This window comes from Python bivittatus, unplaced genomic scaffold, assembly GCF_059951505.1.
Source record: "Python bivittatus isolate LINGU-HERP-01145 unplaced genomic scaffold, Pbiv_v1 ctg000780_np1212, whole genome shotgun sequence".
Lineage (NCBI taxonomy): Eukaryota > Metazoa > Chordata > Lepidosauria > Squamata > Pythonidae > Python > Python bivittatus.
Genome location: NW_028277108.1, coordinates 3,341,471 through 3,356,430, shown reverse-complemented (window position 1 = coordinate 3,356,430; position 14,960 = coordinate 3,341,471). Strand labels below are relative to the sequence as shown.

General features: G+C 48.1%; 1 protein-coding gene across 1 annotated transcript in view; it reads right to left on the bottom strand.

Annotated features, from left to right (window-relative positions):
* The window catches only part of HTR7 (5-hydroxytryptamine receptor 7), a 62,435-nt gene that overhangs the window by 45,434 nt on the left and 2,041 nt on the right, over positions 1–14,960 (bottom strand). The window lies entirely within an intron of this gene.

The following is a 14,960-nucleotide window of genomic DNA, read 5'->3' as shown; positions in this document are numbered from 1 at the left end:
ATATAAAATGAACTCAGCAGGACTGGCTTCTGTGTAGGCAGGCAGAGAACTGCATACTCAATCCATCAGATTTACTGTTTTAAAATGCTTGATGATCAACTGGACATCAGATTTAAAAACACATTTTAATAATTGTAGTTGTAAAAATGCAAATAGCAAGCCTTCGATGTTCATCTAAAAACTAAGAATGTGCGTATTTTGCCTCTCCTAAATTTGTTTAATACTCATAAAATTTAATACTCATAAAATTTAATACTCAAAATTATATTGAACTCAGCGGAGCTTATTTCTCCCTCCTTATTTACGATTTAACATCAGCAATACAAACAACCAAATAAAATCAAACAGTTAAAAAAAAAACAGTCAGATGTTTTATGTTAACTGGTGCCTCATCTTAACAATAAATTTGGCTACCTTTTGTATTCTCATCCCAACATTGCGTGGAAGAACATAAGGAGTGGGAGTTTGTGTTGCAGTACTGCAACATATGCTTTGTCATTTGTCTCCCTACAAATGCCAATGGCTCTCCATCATAAAATTGACTAAAGGATTATGAATCTGACTAGCCTGAGTTCATGAAATCCGGTTGTGAAATTGATTAGTGAATCCATCAAGTAGTAAGACAAGGAGAGAGAGTAGGGGATCCCCAGTCAATAAAAACCATATGTGCTGCCTAAGACCTACAAAAATGATTTAAGCCATATGTATGAAAATACGAAAAGTAACAGTAAAATTAGCACATAATATTAACAGAAATTAGCACATCTTAAAATTAAACATATTTAAGATATTATTATTTTTCTTTATTATTACCTTAAGCCTTTACTTATTCCCTGTGACTCATTGAAGAATATAGGTTCAAGAAATCCCTTTATAACCCTAAATATTATTACCACAAGCCTACAAAGATAAACGCAACTAAGGCCCTCGTGGGTCTTAATGTGGCACTGACAAAAACAGATGGATTTCTTTTCTTTAAAGAAATCCTAAATGAAATGTATAGGGAGTTGAAGTATAATATTTGATATGTTTAAAAAAAATGCATCTTTTTTTTTTTTAACTGACTGGAGATTTAAAGGCAGAACTATCAGCAGCTGGAATTGACAACTGCAGTGGTGCTGGTCCCCAAACACACAGCCTTTCTATCACCTCTTTCATTTTCTATAGATGTGAGATGTGTGCCTGGTGTTAAGGATGTAGAGCTATTTAGATCCAAAGCTTTAGTATATAATCTTCAGTGGTCCCTTATTCCTTGGCAGTTTTAGAAAAACCTAAACAAGTACTGTACTTGCAATTGAAATGAAGACCCAGAATCCCAGCATCAATTCTTCACACATCAAAAACCTCAACAGGTTTTCTCAGGTTCCATTTGATTTCAAACGACTTCATATTTATGGCTTAAAATTAAACATCAATCCAAAGAAAGCAATCTTGCCAACCTATCAGAACTCCTTTTGTTTCAACATCTATTTAAAGATCTTGAAAGATTTGAAGTTTCAACATCTATTTCTGTAACGAGTGGGGCAGTATTGCAGTTCAGAAATCATTACTCAAATCTAATAAACTTCTAGCCATACATTAGGAGTCCTTAACTACTTCTAGGCAGCATAGTGATGTGGTAATGTACTAAGAATTTCATCCCACATTTCATATCTTGGTATTTTCTCATTCCAAACAATCTATTTCTCACTTATGCTATCTCATTTCATTATTTATCTTTTAGTGGAAATACAAAAATTAAACTAAATTGGTTATTTTTGAAATTAGCTGTATTTAAAACTCTATGTTGCACACAGCTGAGTGTTTCATTCTCCTTTTTTTTTTTTTTAACTAAGAAGCAGCTTTTGAGGGGAGAGCACGCATCTGTCCTTGGGGTTTTTTTGTACACTAGAATGAGGGCATGATAGTTTTTCATTTTGCCAAATTCAGTCCTGCCTCACCCATCCAAGCACTGTTAAAAGAACCCTAAAATAATGCAATTAATACCTTTATTTAATGTATTTTAAATAAATAATTAAATAAAGACTAATGTATTTTAGACTTGCATTAGAAAGACTAATCACAGGAAACTGAACATATGTTTGGCTGACTGGTAGCACACAGGAAGCATGGCTCCCTCCTGACATCGGTCCCAAAAGTTCATCTAATTTGATGATCACTGTGTTTTACTGATGCTTTCAAGTAGGGGACAAGAGATATATTCCATGGATTCCCATCTTAGCTCACACTTAAGAAATTCATGGCTAAGGTAAATGCCTGAGAAGTATTGGGACTCTCCTACTGTAGTGAACATGAATCATAAACTGAATATGAATCAGCTACATACCATGGCTGAAAAAATATAATTTTAGGCTGCCTCAATGGAAACCAAAATTTGCAAATCATAAGAAGCAGTTGCTCCATTCCATTCTGTACCAGCCAGCCCCCACTTTGAGTACTAGGTCCAATTCTGGACATGACACTTAAAAGGATTCAGACAAAAGGAATAAAGGAGGTCAGCAAAGTGATCAACAAGGATGATATGAGGACTCTCTTAAGAAAGTAAAATGTGCAGAATGTGGCTTTTTGAATTCTTTCCAACCTCCTTAATGTGAGATTTGCCCCGTTCGACAGAGAAACTCTCGTGACACGTGTGGTTCACAAAGAAGGTTTACTCATGCGTAACGTAGTAGTCACAAGCAAAGCCAGGACTGGCTTGGTACAATTGCATCACTTGTTATATTCCCCCCTTCCCGCGCTTTTTCCCGCCTCGTGATCGCGTTGCGGCTGTGGGCAATTAGGCCCCCCAATGTCCCCCCTGATCGTTCATGATGGCAGGGTCGGTCAGAGTCCATTGTCCTTGATTGCCAGTCCCCCTCCGGCTGGGTTGGCCCCTCCCTGCTACGTGCAGACCCGCGGGTTCTGTGCTGCGTTGCGATCTTGTTTCGCTGCCCTGCGGCCCCGTTCCTTGCTTGCTCGCGCCGTTATCAGTTCGTAATTAAAAGCTTCCGCTGCGGTTTTCCTGTTTAGCTGGCCGCAGGTGGCTCGTTAATTAGCGGCGCTTTCGGTTCCTCTTTTCCCCGCTAGCTACCGCCGGTGGATTCCGCGTGGTCTGGTTGCGAGCTTCCCTGCAGCCCCGTGCTTCCCTGAAACCTCGTGCTGACCGAACCTGACATGCCGCCCCCCTGACGACAACTCCCCCCCTCGGTCCTATTTCGGCTTCCCGGGGTATTTACTGTAAAAGTCCCGCACTAGGTCCGGCGCCCTTATGTGGGCTTTACTCACCCATTCGCTGTGGGACTTGGGGAAATGTTTCCATTGCACTAGGAGCTGGGTCTGCCCCTTGTGCCTCCGGGCGTCCAGTATCCGGTTGATTTCGAAATGCTGCTCCCCCCCGACCATGATGGGTGGTGGTACTCCCTCCGCCTTGTGCCAGGCGTTCCCCGGCTGGTGCAACTTTAGCAGGCTGCAATGGAACACCGGGTGGATCTTCCCGAGGCTTTTCGGGAGCGTCAGCCTGACGGTCACCGGATTGATGATCTCCGAAATGGGGAACGGCCCCACAAACCTCGGGCTGAGTTTTTTCGATGCCTGGTGCGTCTTTAGGTTTTTGGTTGACAGATACACCTGGTCCCCCACTTTCCACTTTTCCTCGGGGAGCCTCTTGCGGTCCGCGTGCTTCTTGTAGTCGGCTTTGGCTCTTTGCAATGCCGCGTGCGCCGCTCGCCGGGTCTCGTCGATTTGGGCGAACCAGGCGTCCAGGGAGTTGATCTGGGATTCCGGCTGAGGCAGCTCCGGCATGGGGACGAATTCTCTCCCGGTGGCTACTTTGAACGGAGAGAACCCGGTGCTCTTGTGGACGGCGTTGTTGTATGCCACCTCCGCGAATGGTAGTAGCTCCGCCCAATCGTCCTGTTGGTGCCCCACGTAGCAGCGCAGGTACTGTTCGAGCCCACCGTTCAGGCGTTCCGTGGCTCCGTCCGTCTGCGGGTGCGCCGCGGAGGATAGGGCTTGTTTCGTCCCCACCCGCTTCAGGAACTCCCGCCAGAACCGCGCGATGAAGTTGCCGCCCCGATCGCTGACGATACGTCGAGGTGCGCCGTGGAGTCGGTAGACATGTTGCACGAACAGTTTCGCCAGCCCCTCGGCCGTGGGGACTCGCCGGCACGCTACAAAGTGCGCTTGTTTGGAGAATAAGTCCGTGACCACCCAAATGGCGGTCTTCCCCTTACTCTCCGGGAGCTCCACTATGAAGTCCATGGCGACCTCTTGCCAAGGGCCGTCGGGTTCCGCTACCGGCTGGAGTAGGCCTCTAGGTTTGCCTTTGGCTCCTTTCGCCGTTGCGCACACCGGGCAACCCCCCGAGTACGCCTCCACGTCCTTCCGGAGCGTGGGCCACCAAAACTGCCGCCGGATTAAGTGGAGTGTCTTTACGAAGCCGTAATGCCCCGCGCTCCGGCTGTCGTGGGCTCTCTCCATGACCTCCCGTCGGCAACCCTCGGGCACGTACAGCTTTCCTTCGTGCCACCACAACCCCTCTTGGCCGGTTAGCGCCTCTCGGTTCTGCTTGAGCCAACCGTCCCGCTCCGCTGCCTCCGCGAACCCTTGCCTTACTTCAGACGCCGCGTCCCGTTGCTCCCCCTTGGTCTGGCTTCGGGTCACCGCCTTTGCAGCCAGCCTGCTGGCGGGGATGACGGAGTCCACGATCTCCTCCCGTAGGCTGGCGTGTTGGGGCATGCGAGACAGTCCATCCGCTAAGAAGTTGCGCTTCCCGGGGATGTGTTTCAGTGTGAACCTGAACCTCCCGAAGTATTGGGACCACCGTGCCTGTTTGGGGGATAGCTTACGCGGGGTCTTCAGGGCCTCGAGGTTCTTATGGTCCGTCCACACCTCGAACGGTTCAGTTGCCCCCTCCAGTAGATGCCTCCACGTGGCCAGCGCCCACTTGACCGCGTACGCCTCTTTCTCCCACACCATCCACCTCCTCTCCGTCTCGGTGAATTTGCGGGAGGCGTAGGCGCACGGGTGGATGGCCCCTCCGGGCTGGGTTGGAGCAGGACTGCTCCCGTTGCCACGTCTGATGCATCCACTTGGATTATAAACCGCCGGTCTGGGTCGGGATGGCGCAGGATCGGCTCCGCGGTGAACCGCTGTTTTAGTTCCTCAAACGCCCCCTGGCATTCTGCAGTCCACGCGAGTGCCATGCTGGGCTTGGGGGTTTCCCAGTGCCCTTGGTTTTTAGCAGGTCGGTTAGGGGAAGGGCGATTTGGGCGAAGTTCGGGATGAACTGACGATAGAAGTTCGCAAACCCTAGGAAGCTTTGGAGTTGCCTCCGGGTTCGCGGCGCTTCCCAGCCCAGGACATCCCTTACTTTCGCCGGGTCCATCTCAATTCCCCGGCTGGATATTCGGTAGCCGAGGTAGTCTAGTTGCTCTCGATGGAACTCGCATTTCGAGAGCTTTGCGTACAGCTGTGCCTTCAGCAGTCTCTGGAGCACCGTGCGCACCAGGCTCACGTGCTCCGCCAGGGTCTCGGTGTAGATGAGGATGTCGTCCAGGTAGACCAGGACGCCCCGGTAGAGTAGGTCGTGCAGCACCTCATTAATTAGCTGCATAAATACCCCCGGGGCCCCTTTTAATCCGAACGGCATCACGGAAAACTGGTAGCTTCCGAGCGGGGTGTTGAACGCCGTCTTCCACTCATCTTTTGCGCGGATCCTAACTCTGAAGTAGGCTTCGCGCAAGTCCAGTTTTGTGAACACCCTCCCCTTCGACAGATGCGACATCAAGTCCTTCATCAAGGGGAGGGGGTATTTGTACTCCGTGCTGATTGCGTTCAGCCCCCGGTAGTCTACGCACATACGGAGCGAGCCGTCCTTCTTCTCCCGGAATAACACCGGGGCCGCTAATGGTGACTTCGCGGGTTGGATGAATCCCCGTGCTAGGTTCTTGTCTATGAACTCGCGCAGGGCTCCCATCTCCCTCCTCGACAGGGAGTACATTTTTGGCTTAGGCAGGGTCGCTCCTGGCTCTAGCTCGATGGCGCAATCACTGGGCCGGTGTGGTGGGAGCTGGTCAGACTCCTTCTCCCCGAACGCTGCCGCCAGGTCTCGATACTGCCTCGGGATTCCGCCGCCCGTCGGGGTTCCCCGGGTCCGGCCCCTCGCTTTGCGGTTGCCTCGCCAGTCGCCGCTGCCTCCCTCGCCTCGGGATCGTGGCGGGTCTCCGGGGTCCCGGCGCTGCTGCTGCTGCTGCTGCTGTTGCTGTCGCCGCCCGGGTCTCGGGCCCCATCTGCTCTCGCCCCGTCTCCCGGTGTCCCGGACCCTCCGCTTGTCCGCCGGTGGTTGCGGCTGCCTCCGTCTCCACGGCTCGGTCCCCTCTGCTCTCGCCCCTCGCCGGTCTGTCGACCCCGAACCGCACTGCCTCCGCCGTCCAGTCGACTCGTGGGTTCCGCCGCCGCAGCCACGCCAAGCCGAGTACCACCGCGTAGTCGGCCACCGGGACCACCACGAACCTCAGTTCTTCCCGGTGACTCCCGATCGTCCTCTGGACCGGCTCGGTGTAATACTGAGCTGGTCCCCCCCCTGCCAGCGTGCCATCTAACTGGCTGAATGAAATGGGCTCCCGGAGGCGCCTCAGCTGTAGCCCGAGCCCCGAGACCACCGCTGGGTGCATCAAGCAGTGGGTGCAGCCCGAGTCCAGTAGCGCCCGTAGCTGCGCCTCCCTCCGGATCTCACCCCCGGACGTGTATCCTCACCCGGAACGGTGGGCAGTCCTCGTCTCCTATTGGGTCCGCGCGCCTCGACTCCCCTGCTCGCACTGGGACGCCGTTCAGTGCGAGCGCGCCTCGTTTCCCGCCGGCTCCGAGTCCTCTCCGGAGGATGCTGTCTCCGGGGTCGACCACCCCCGCGTCCTTTCTCGGTCACCGCCGCCACTGCCCCCTTCCGCGGTCGGTCACCGGTCCTTTTCCCGTTCGCACGCGGGGTTTTGACTTCGGGCCATGGTGGGGCGCCTTCCCGCTCCGTCGGGCACTGCGCCGCTCGGTGGCCTCTGCCTCCGCATCGGAAACACAGATTCGGGGCTCTGGTCGCCTCTCGCCTCCCGGTGGACTGCCGTCGACCGCTCCGTCTCTCCTCGGGGTCCTCTCCCTCGGCCGGTCCCTCGTCTGGTCCCGTCGTCTTGTGCTCTGTTGGATCTGCCGCCACGCCGATTCCGCCGTTCCGGCCAGCCAGATCCAATCCTTCACTGTGGCCGGGTCGTCCCGCCCCAGTGCCCGTTCCAGGATCTCTGGGTTGAGTCCCCTCTTAAAATACTTCACCTTCAGGGACTCCGGCCAGTCCGCGAGCTTCTCGGCCAACCTCCGGAACTCCAGGGCATATTCCAATACCGATTTGCCCCGCTGCCTGAATTGTAGGATGTCGTCCTCCGCCCGCTTGGCGCTCAATGTGTCCTCGAATCTGTCCCGGAGCGCCTGCATGAAGTCCGGGAAACTCCGTAGTTCCGCCGCGTTGGCATCGTACAGCCCGATCACCCAGCTGGCGGCTTGGCCATCTAGCAGCTCGGCCACGTAGGATACCCTGTCCTCGTCTCTAGCGAATAGGTGACCACCCCTCTGCATGAACCCCCTGACGTGCGTCAGAAAGTGCGGCAGCTGTTCGGGGTCCCCTGAGAACTTCCCAGTGATACCTCGAAGTCTCAGGGCGTCTGCCGCCCGTTGGTCCTCCGACCGGGGCGCCGTGGGTGGTGCCGGCGGGGGTGTCGGACCGACACCCCTGTCGCTCGCCTCCTCGTTTACCGCCGGTGGCCCCACTCTCTGCAGTAGGGTCTGGAGCATCGCCTCCACGGCGTCTAGGCGTCGCTCGACTCTCTCCTCTAGTCGGGCGAATTTCTCGCTCCACTCACGGTCCCGGAACCCCGAACCCCGGGTCATCGTAACGCCCGAATCGTCTGGTCCTTGATTCACGCCCATCGACCACCGCTCGGATGGAGTGCGCCCGGCCCTGGCCGCTGCCCCGTCGCTCCCGGGCGGCTCCGACCGCCCTTCCGCGAGCCTGGATCCCTCGCGCTCCAGCTGACCCACGGATTCCTCGTCGCTGGTCATGCCTGTATTGAGAAAGAAAACGCTCCTCGGTGGTACCGGGTAGCGCTGACGGTGAGTCCTGGCTTTATGTGAGATTTGCCCCGTTCGACAGAGAAACTCTCGTGACACGTGTGGTTCACAAAGAAGGTTTACTCATGCGTAACGTAGTAGTCACAAGCAAAGCCAGGACTGGCTTGGTACAATTGCATCACTTGTTATATTCCCCCCTTCCCGCGCTTTTTCCCGCCTCGTGATCGCGTTGCGGCTGTGGGCAATTAGGCCCACCAATGTCCCCCCTGATCGTTCATGATGGCAGGGTCGGTCAGAGTCCATTGTCCTTGATTGCCAGTCCCCCTCCGGCTGGGTTGGCCCCTCCCTGCTACGTGCAGACCCGCGGGTTCTGTGCTGCGTTGCGATCTTGTTTCGCTGCCCTGCGGCCCCGTTCCTTGCTTGCTCGCGCCGTTATCAGTTCGTAATTAAAAGCTTCCGCTGCGGTTTTCCTGTTTAGCTGGCCGCAGGTGGCTCGTTAATTAGCGGCGCTTTCGGTTCCTCTTTTCCCCGCTAGCTACCGCCGGTGGATTCCGCGTGGTCTGGTTGCGAGCTTCCCTGCAGCCCCGTGCTTCCCTGAAACCTCGTGCTGACCGAACCTGACACTTAAAACTTGTCCATCTCTAGGCCTCTTGACCAGGAGGGGAGCTTAGAATGGAGAAACCAGCAACATTCCAAGCCGCAAAAGCGCATCAGGAAATGTTTATGGATCTTTTTTTCTCACAGCTTCAAGCCGGCTCTGGCCTATTTTTCAACTTGATCTTTCGTTTGACAGTTTCTCCCCCTAGACTAAATTTGGCCCCACGGTCTTTATTCTTTGGAAAGTTACCCAATCCTCTTTGTATAATTTATTTTCAACATTCTGTTGGGTTGGAAAGTATAACAAGATGGAGAAGTCATGCAGAACATGGCTTAATTCTTCCCAACCCTTTTATCAGCAGCAGTCATAGGAGTATTCAGTGTTTTCTTCTGATTGCCTGTGTATCTCTGTATGTGTGGGCGTGTATTCTCCCATCATATGGCATCTGCATGTTTTTCTGTGCACATATTCCACAAAAGCACAGGATGGGCTGAGTATCCACTATTCTGGGTCACGGGGGGGGGGGTGTTAGAATGAAGCAATCAGCAACATTCTGAATTGTTGCCCAACCACCTCTCCCACAGGGGTACATTGGAGGATTTTTTTTCCCTGTATTTTTTCCTCCCCAACTCCCAGACCTATCCAGCCCTTTTTCAAACTCAATTGTTCTTTTGTCAGCTTCTCTTCACGTTCCAAATTTGGTTCCATTTTGTTCTGTTTTTAGAGTTATCCTGCTGATGGATAGATAAATGCATGAACAGGCAAGCCCTTTCCATAATTTCTGTTCAATATTTTGTTGGGTAAAGGGTACACGATGCCCCTCTTCCAAATATCAGCAAGGGAACCTACAAAAGAAGGTCTAACTTTTTATCTACTATCGCAGAGGGCAGGGCATGGAATAATGAACTTAAGTCATAGGAAGGCAGATTCCGATTGAACAAAAAAAACCCAACAATGGAACCAATTCCTGAATGGGAATGGGATCTACATTGCTTGATATGTTGAAGCAAAGGCAAGGACATCCTATTCTTAGGAAGACCTTAATTTGTATTTCTGCACTGAGCAGAATTGTCAGTCTATGATTTGTTGTCTCAATAGTATACACATAGGACAAAGTGGGAAAAAACAACAACCAGATGTTGAAGGTTATGGTTCAGACAATCAACTTCTTCTGAGTAACAAGCCAATTTGGTGTAGTGATTAAGATGCTGGACAAGAAACCAGGAGGCTGTGAGTTCTAGTCCTCCCTTAGGCATGAAAACCAGCTGGGTAACTTTGGGCCAGTCCCTCTCTCTCAGCCCAGTCCACCTAAAGGGTGATTGCTGTAGGAAAAATTAGAGGTGGGAGCTTTATGTATACCACCCTGACTTTAGAAAATAGAGGTGGGATATAAATCTAATAAATATTGCATGACAGAATTGTCCAGGGAGTGTAGATCTCTTATTTCTAAAAAGGGGGTTGGTTCCTATCAGATAGTTTGAGTACATTCAACCCCAGAAAGCCCCCAGGTACCTGGAGGAAACTAGTCCTGCTCTAGAGCACATCCTCCTCCAATCTGGAGGTGAGGTAGCAGGGTCTAACTACCTAATCCCATGTTTCTACAAAAATCAAGGCAGTAGTTTTCAGATACTCTATCAGGAGTTTCAAATTCTACTTTTGGCAGGCGCCCTAGCCTGTTTGCCATCAACTATATTTCACAGGTATTCTAATCTGAGCAACACACAAAATTCCTCAGGGCTCCAACAGATATCCATCTTTTTTCTGCTGAATTATCTGAGGGTGCAGCCTAAAACACATGCCATGCTCTCCTTTGTGGTAAGAGAAATACCCAGGTCATCCAGTCCCTCTTCCCAAGCTTTCACTTCATGAGGAAGGTATAGGCTTTCAATATAGACTAAAAAAATCTCTGCCAGCTAAGAAGCATGGTCTACATTTATGGATCTCCTGGAAGGAGACTTGCTCAAATACACATCTCACATTCTGAAATGATGAAAAAAGACAAGCAGCCAGGTTGTGCCCACAGGTGACAGCAGTGTAGTATTTAAATTTACAACAATTCTGTACAGGCCAGGCATGTGGCATTTATAGTACAGTGCTATAAATTACAAGACTAAATAAGTTTGATCATCTAAAATTCTCCAATTTTAGACATGTGACAGCATTTGTAATCATGACAGCAGCAGAGAATGTGAAGCTGATCATTCAGAGACTGCACTAAGGCACACTGAAATTAAGAGAATGAAAAGCCAGGAAGGTTATAGTAGCTGATCTTTGTGGGTTACTGAGATGGAAGTGGTCAATTTGTGGCTCAGAGCTCCTCATAATTCCAGGGCAAATTTCCAAAAGGACATTCAGCAAATCAGCAGGATGATTAAGAACAACAATCCGAGACTTGCCATGTTTTTGACTTGGCTATATGACAGCGTTGAAGAAGCTGCTATTAACACAATCTACTATATTTGAATGTACAGGACTCTTTGAAGATTAAAGATTGGGGGGGGTTCATAGAACAGTACACTATGTACAGTTCTAATTACTGCAATGCAAAAAAGTATTGTAAAGCCCAAAAAGGTGCAGAAGCAGGCAACTAAAATTATTTGGAGGCTAGTGCAACTCTAATATACGTGAATGTCCACAGCATTTGACACTGTATAGCTTGGAAAGAAAAACATAATAGGATATATGACATCCAGTGGGGAAAATATGAAGAAAGAGACAGTTCCTTCATCCTCTTTCTTACACAGCATTGAGGACTTAAGATCCCCACTGAATCTCAATACCCAGGAAATTTGGGACCAATAAAAATAAATACTTATTCACCCAATGCATAAACTATGGAACTGATTGCCAGCAGGTACCAACAAAGGCCACCCATTCAGGTGATTCTGAAAGAGAACCTCATCTTGAAAGACAATTTATCTTAAATAATAGCAGCTGTGGGATAATAGGAGAAAAGGGCTCTTCCCCTTGTCTCCTACTTGGAAGCTTTCAGGATACATTGCATTAGCACCTCTGTCCCCAGAATAGTGGACCGGATGGGCCTTTAATATCACGCAGCATGATTTTTATATTCTTATGAGAGAGAGGAGTAGCAATATGGGTGTTTCCTGGAGGAATCAGGAATTATAGAAAGAACTGTTGTGGAAGAATAGACAGGGTTTGAAGAAAGACATATCCTAACCACATTCTTGGGCTGGATTGTACTTTTCTAGGCCTGTTTTTTCACTGAAGTTGTTCCTTATCAAGTAACTGCAACCTGATTTACTATGGAACAACTCCAATATGAGAAACTAAGCTACGTCTGCAGTAATGTGCTTTCAAGTCTCCTGGCTCATATCTGCCTGCCTCATTCCCTATTTACTCCTGTGCTCTTTCTTGCCCTCCAAAATTCTGCTGACCTGGTTTCTAGAGTTCTAAAATGTCCTTGTTTTGCATAGATCATCAAAACAAAAACGTGTCATCATTGTTCAAAACCTGCGAACGTGTCTGAGACTGGCTTCATATCCCAGAACAGAATTTGCCCAAGACTGTGGAGCTGAGATCTACTGAGCTTTTCTTCCATCTACAAGAGACGGAGGAAAAGCTGACCATCCATAAACCAAAAGTGACCTTTTAAAGCAACCCTTTTATCTTCTAAGAAAGAAAACTTATTTACCATTTCTTATTTACAGAAATGAGAGTAACTTTCAGTTAGTGAAAATGCCTATTTCAATGCCAGCTTTTGATGACATTTTAATTCTATTTAATTACAAGATTTTCTGAAAAGTCACCATTGCAATCCAAAATATACAGAGGCCAGTTACAATATTAAAAATCCAATTTCAGGATAATGAGTCAGTTTGTTCATTATCATTCTTCCTAGGTCCAGTAAGTAAAGTCTCTTTCAAGCTAATTATTTCATGGACCCATCCATACAGTTTTCTTAGTAACCATACAGAAGTGTATTGCCTTCTCTCAGAATGATCCCAATCTATATACATGGGATTCCTTGGCAGTCTCCCATCCAATTTCTAATCAAGCCTGACTCTGCTTAGCTTCCATCTGTGAAGCCTCTTGCTCTGAGAAATCCTTCTAGATAATAAGGTTCTGCCCTGTGGGGTTAATAATATTCTATCCTTACATACATGATCGCTGTGAGGGATTCTGAATTGCTACCCAAAGGTCATGCTATAATTTACATTGGCTTTGTGAATCTTATGCAACATTTCTGAGGATATATAACCTGTAACCTTCACTAACTGATGGAAGCCAAAAGCGGCCATATGTTCCCCCTTCCGGTATGCCCAACAGATGTGTCCACAGCAGCTGTGTGTTCAGTTTCAATGTAAGAGAGAAATTTGCACAAAGAGATGAGCATGCAAGGAATGCCTCCACAGGGTTGCAAGCAGCTCATTGTGCATACAGCCAAAGTAATAACAGAAGCAGTTAAAAATCTTCTGTCCTTAAAATGATGAGAAATCAGCTGAATTTGATTCAGATGGGAAGTTTAATACTCAAAAGAGCCAATGTGCAGACTCATGGCAACGCTGTGGCCGGCATCTTGACTTTTTTTTTTTTTTTTTACCATATCCCAAGGACACCCCTGGTGCAGACATTTTCCTATGTTGAGGCACCCATTCCTTCATTTTTTAAGGCATCAGGGATCTTTTCACTACCCAGATCTCTCCTTCTTTCCTACCTCTATTGTTTTCCTCACTGTCAAAACTTAGACTGAAATTTTTTTGCAAGAAAAGAACCCCCTTTTGGTTTGTTTGCTCAAGAGACTATAAAGCATCCTTTGGTTTGGTTCATTGGATAACAATGAAGCATGATTTCCCACTTCTATCCCAATCCAGATGGAAGTTTTCCCTAGCTTGATGTCCTCCAGATACAGCTACCCTAATTCTCAGCCACAATGAGTTTCTCCAATTAGGGAAAATACCAGGATGAGAAAGACTGGTATATCGAATCCCACACTATAAATTGTAAATTAGGTTTAATAGTATGCAATATGTTGGATAATACACAAGTCTATCCTATTTTATTATGTTATCAAAACTCTCAGGATATGTGCAAGAATTACAAACAGCTGATTTTACAATGTTGTGGGACAGTGAAACAATTTCTATTAACCAGTCATAAATGGCTAAAACAGATAGCTCCTTTCACATAATTCTCAGAACTACTGCATTACACCCTTCCCCAAGTCAACACAAATCTCCAAGATTAAAAAAAAAACCTTCTGAACAAGTGTGGATGTCAAAAACACTCAAAGATGTTAATGTTATTTAAATGGGATTTTATTTTTTGGTGTGGCCTATATAGAAACACCAAAAGAATAAGAAGCTCAAGGTTGCGCTCTTCAGGACAGGCAGAAGAAAACCTGTTGATCACCCAGCCTTTGGAGGTGCAGAACCAAGCTAATGGACCTATCTACATGAGAAGAAGGGTTCTGTTTACATTATAGCATATCACTGGGCAGATATGCTGTTTGCAACAATACAGTTTGATATTCATGAGATAGTTTACCCCAGGAAGTGGCTGTGCTCATAGCACAGACTGAGCCACAAATCAGCCAACCCCATTTCATCTGAATGCCTTGTCAGCCGGTGGATTCTGAGTGTCATACGCAGCCAGAAAACTGGGTTAATGAAGTAAAGGTGGTTCAGGTGGTCATGGATAAGAATCCCAAGTGAACATAGCTACTATAACTACTATGGGTTTCCCTCCTTCCTTTTTTCTTCACGTCAAATATCCATTCTTCTGCTGACTTTTACAGAACAGTATCTATTCTTTTCAAGGAAAGAGAAAGCAACTCAAAAGAGACCCCTGCTGACGGCGTACAAAATCTATTCTCAACTCCAGTCAAAACAATTTACACTTCCATTCAAACTTTTCGCACCTTTCTCAGATAAACTCTCTGAACTCCCCAACCTCACCATAAGTTCACGTTCTACCTTTACAGGCAGGTAAAGAAAACTAAAATAAAGTTGACCTCAGTGGCAAAAAAAAAGTCCAGAAGTTTTGGGAGAGGGAGGAGACCTTTATTTGAGGGTAAGAAAAACCATTCATCAAAGACACCCTTAGATTTCAGGAATGGTTCCTTAGGTGGAACCTCTAGAAAGAGTTGAAGCTCTTCAGATAAGTTAGCCTTCTACAGTTTCTACCAACTCAGACATTTCCTGTTCAAACTTGTTTTTGCCTCTACAGGTGATCAAAGCCAGCCTATCTTTAATGCCTGTGAATTCAGAACAATTTTTCTCTTTTCCATCACTCCTTAGGACAGCTCCTGAGC